General features: G+C 46.2%; 1 protein-coding gene and 1 pseudogene across 2 annotated transcripts in view; one reads left to right on the top strand and one right to left on the bottom strand.

Moving 5' to 3' along the window:
* The window catches only part of TMEM120B (transmembrane protein 120B), a 67,219-nt gene that overhangs the window by 34,483 nt on the left and 27,654 nt on the right, over window positions 1–5,082 (bottom strand). The window lies entirely within an intron of this gene.
* LOC108523383 (TIMELESS-interacting protein pseudogene) overlaps window positions 4,909–5,082 on the top strand; it is a 4,193-nt pseudogene continuing 4,019 nt past the window's right edge.

Below are 5,082 nucleotides of genomic sequence, written 5' to 3'. Positions count from 1 at the left end.
ATTACAGGTGCCCCCCCCCCCCCTGGCTTTTTTTTTTTTTTTTTTATTGGATTTTTAGTAGAGACAGGGTTTCAGCATATTGGCCAGGCTGGTCTCGAACTCCTGACCTTGTGATCCACCTGCCTGGGCCTCCCAAAGTTCTGGGATTACAGGTATGAGCCAGGGCGCCCAGCCAGCTTATTGTTTTTAATGTCATGGTCTTCATCTCCCTTGTTGGTTTCCCTAAATTGTTGGTGTTTGTCTTAGAAGTCCAGAGATAAGGGGTTGTTTCCCTGCCTGTGGTGTTATTTATTGGGAGGTGTGTGATGGTGGCCAAGTCAAGAAGTTACTGTGTTCTGTTCCCCCAGCACTGGGGCAAAGTCTCTTGTATTTTCCCATGGTGAAACCCCATCTCTACTAAAAATGCAAAAATTAGTCAGGCATGGTGGCGGGCATCTGTAACCCCAACTACTTGGGAGGCTGAGGCAGGAGAATCACTTTAACCCAGCGGGTGGAGGTTGCAGTGAGCTAAGACCACGCCACTTCACTCCAGCCAGGGTGAAAGTGCGAAACTCCTTCTCAATAAAATAAAACAAAAGAATAAGCCACTGCTCGCTTTGGCAGCACGTGTACTAAAATTGGAGATACAGACAAGGTTAACATGGGCCCTGAGAAATTAAAAAACATTGAAAAACAAAGCAACAATAAACCAACAAACATATTTAAAGTGACTTTTTTTTTTTTTTTAGCGGTTGGAGAGATGGATTTAACAGAGGCAGAGCAAAAGCAGATGGTCCAACGGTGAGCACAGAGGCTAAACTCCCCTGCCTGCCAAGCAAGGCACCTAGGTATGAAAGTTAAGTGAGGCCAGGCATGGTGGCTCATGCCTGTAATCCCAGCACTTTGGGAGGCCAAGGCAGGCAGATCATTTGAGGTCAGAAGTTTAAGACCAGCCTGACCAACATGGTGAAACCCTGTCTCTACTAAAAATACAAAAATTAGCCGGGCATGGTGGCAGATGCCTGTAGTCCCAGCTACTCAGGAGGCTAAGACAGGAGAATTGTTTGAATCTGGGAGTCGGAGGTTGCAGCGAGCTGAGGTCTGCCACTGCACTCCAGCCTGGGTGACAGGGCAAGACGCCATCTCAAAAAAAAAAAAGGAGGCCGGAAATAAGGAAGAGGCAAAGGCTAAGAATTAACTAGATGACAATACAAATGACAAGTGACTAGATGACAATTAGGAGAGACATCCAAGAATGCTGTGAATCACCTTGTTTTTTTTTTTTTTGAGATGGAGTCTTGCTCATCACCCAGGCTGGAGTGCAGTGGCGTGATCTCGGCTCACTGCAAGCTCCGCCTCCCGGGTTCACACCATTCTCCTGTCTCAGCCTCCCGAGTAGCTGGGACTACAGGCGCCTGCCAACGCGCCCGGCTAATTTTTTGTATTTTAGCAGAGACGGGGTTTCACCGTCTTAGCCAGGATAGTCTCGATCTCCTGACCTTGTGATCCACCCGCCTCGGCCTCCCAAAGTGCTGGGATTACAGGCGTGAGCCACTGCGCCCGGCCGTGAATCACCTTGAATAGAGTGAGTTACCTTGACCCACCCACTAGGAAGATAAAAGGGTGACTCCCTCTCTCCTTCCTGGGCCCCCCGGAAGGAAAAATCAATGCTTTTATTTAGTGTTTTTATTTTTAAATAATTTCAAATCGGGCATGGTGGCTCATGCCTGTAATCCCAGCTACTCGGGAGGCTAAGGCATGAGAACTGCTTGAACCCAGGAGGCAGAGGTTGCAGTGAGCTGAGATTATGCCACTGCACTCCATAGTGAGACTCCATCTCAAATACATATATAAATCAATAATAATAATAGTAATAATTTCAGACACAGGGGCTCATGCCTGTAATCCCAGCACTTTGGGAGGCCAAGGTAGATGGATCACCTGAAGTCGGAAGTTTGAAACCAGCCTGACCAATGTGGAGAAACCCCGTCTCTACTAAAAACACAAAATTAGCACGCATGCCTGTAATCCCAGCTACTCAGGAGGCTGAGGCAGGAGAATCACTTGAACCCGGGAGGCGTAGGTTGTAGTGAGCCGAGATGGCACCACTGCACTCCAGCCTGGGCAACAAGAGTGAAACTCCGTCTCAAAATAATAATGATAATAATAATAATTTCAAGCTTGCAGAATTACAAAAACAATACAAAGAACTCGTTTCTACTCTTCACCCAGATTCACCAGCTGTTCCTTCATTCTGTATTTGCTTTATCCCCCATATATGCGTGCCTGCATGTGCACACATGTGCGTGCCTGCCTGTGTGTTCTTTTTCTATATCAGGCAGGCAATCGTAAACCACAGCCGCAGGCCAAGTCTGGCTACCTAATTTTGTATGCTCAGTAAGACAGAAATGGGTTTTGCAGGGTTGAAAAAAAATCACAAGAATCTTTCATGGTGTGTGAAAATTATATAAATTGGCATTGCAGTATCCATAAATAAAGTTTTATTGGAACACAGCCACGCCCACCCATTTAAATATTCCGTGTGGCTGTGCTGGGACTCTAACAGCAAAACAAGTAGTTGTGACAGAGACCATATGGCCCATAAAGCTCAAAATTTTCACTATTTGGCTTTTTACCAAAAAGATTTGCCCACTCCTGTGCTAACCCATTTGGGAGTTAGTTGTAGACAACACACCTCTTTTCTCCTAAATAGTACAGTGTGTATCTAGTAAGAACAGCAATATTCTCTCAAATATCCATAGTACAATTATCAAACGCAACTGACCCTTAAATGACATGGGTTTCAACTGCATGTCCACTTATACACAGATTTTCTTCCACCTCTGCTACCCGTGAGACAGCAAGACCAAGCCCTCCTCTTCCTCCTCCTGCTACTCCTCAATGTAAAGACACAAAGGATGAAGACCTTTACAATGGTCCACTTCCACTTACTGAAGAGTAAATATATTTTCTCTTCCTTATGATTTTCTTAATAACATTTTCTTTTCTCTAGCTTTTTTTTTTTTTTTTTTTTAAGACAGACTCTCACTCTTGTTGCCTATGCTGGAGTGCAGTGGCATGATCTCAAATCACCACAACCTTCACCTCCCAGATTCAAGCGATTCTCCTGCCTCAGCCTCCTGAGGGATTACAGGCATGTACCACCATGCCTGGCTAATTTTGTATTTTTAGTAGAGACAGGGTTTCTCCATGTTGGTCAGGCTGGTCTCGAACTCCGGACCTCTGGTGATTCATCTGCCTCAGCCTCCCAAAGTGCTGGGATTACAGGCGTGAGCCACCGTGCAGGGCGTCTCTAGCTTTCTTTATTGTAAGAATACAATGTATAATGCATATATAAAATGTGTGTTAATCGACTGTCTCTGTTATCAGTGAGACTCTGCTCAACATTAGGCTGATAGAAGTTTTGTGGGAGTCGCCTGGCGCATTGACTCACGCCTGTAATCCCAACACTTTGGGAGGCCAAGGTGGGTGGATCGCCTGAGGTCAGGAGTTTGAGACCAGCCTGACCAACATGGTGAAACCCTGTCTCTACTAAAAGTGCAAAAATTAGCCAGACATGGTGGAGGGCACCTGTAATCCTAGGTACTCAGGAGGCTGAGGCAGGAGAATCACTTCAACCTGGGAGGCGGAGATTGCGGTGAGCTGAGATCACACCACTGCACTCCGTCTCAAAAAAAAAAAAAAAGTAGTAGTTTTGGAGGAGTCGAAAGTTTCTGGCCAGGCTGGGTGGTTCACACCTGCAATCCCTGCACTTTGGGAGGCTGTGGTGGGTGGATCACTTGAGGCCAGGTGTTCAAGACCAGCCTGGTCAACATGGTGAAACCCCATCTCTACTAAAAATACAAAAATTAGCCAGGTGTGGTGCGGGTGCCTGTAGTTCCAGATACTCAGGAGGCAGAGGTGAGAAGATTACTTGAACCCAGGAGGTGGAGGCTGTAGTAAGCTGAGATCATGTCACTGCACTCCAGCCTCGGTAACAGAGGGAGACTCTATTCCAAAAAAATAAAAAAAAACGTTATATACTTGGCTTTTCGACTGATTGGCACCCCTAACCACACCTTGTTCAAGGGTCAATTGTCTAGAAAATGTAACGCTGATATAACACAATGCTATGGCCTCACATACCACTCAAATTCAAATTTTGCTGACTGTCTCTTTTATGGCAATTTTCCTTCAGATCTTGGATCCAATTCAGTCTCATCCCTTCTGGTACTATTCATGTCTCTTTACTCTCCTTTAATCTAGAACAATCTCCCAATCTCTGTCTTTCATGAATTTAAGTTTGTTATTGTTTTTTGTTTTTTGAGACAGAGTTTGACTCTTGTCGCCCAGGCCAGAGTACAGTGGTGTGATCTTGGCTCACTGCAACCTCTGCCTCCCAGGTTCAAGCGATTCTCCTGCCTCAGCTTCCCAAGTAGCTGGGATTACAGGTGCCACCATACCCAGCTAATTTCTGTATTTTTAGTAGAGACGGATGGCATTTCACCATGTTGACCAGGCTGGTCTGGAACTCCTGACCTCAAATGATCCTCCCACCTCGGCCTCCCAAAGTGCTGGGATTACAGGCATGAGCCACCATGCCTGGCCGAATTTAAGTTTTTAAAGCGTTTGGTCCAGTTTTCTGGAAGAATGTCCCCCAGTGGGGGTTTGCGGATGTTTCCTCATGATTTGGGGTATGCATGGGTACCAGCATGTTACTAAAAGGATATTGTGCCCTTATTAGTGGCTCCTGCCAGGAGGAACACCATATCCATGATGCTAACTTTGTTGGGTAAAGGCAGCCAGGATGCCCACCCAGCTTCTGCACTATGTAGTCTCCAACTTTCCATTGGCAATTAATAAGTAATCTGTGTGGAGAAAGGCTGTGTTTTAATCACTTTTGAATTCTTCAGTGCTAAACAGCCCTCTATGTCCAACAAATACCTGCTGGTAACGAAACCAGACGAGGAGGACAGAGGTGGAGAGATTCTGCCCAGAAAATGCAGCCGGCCGGGCACGGTGGCTCAAGCCTGTAATCCCAGCACTTTGGGAGGCCGAGACGGGCGGATCACGAGGTCAGGGGATCGAGACCATCCTGGCTAA

This window comes from Rhinopithecus bieti, unplaced genomic scaffold, assembly GCF_001698545.2.
Source record: "Rhinopithecus bieti isolate Rb0 unplaced genomic scaffold, ASM169854v2 scaffold_74595, whole genome shotgun sequence".
In the NCBI taxonomy this organism is placed as follows: domain Eukaryota; kingdom Metazoa; phylum Chordata; class Mammalia; order Primates; family Cercopithecidae; genus Rhinopithecus; species Rhinopithecus bieti.
Note: the sequence above shows the minus strand (reverse complement) of the source record. Positions and strands in the feature narration are given on the sequence as shown.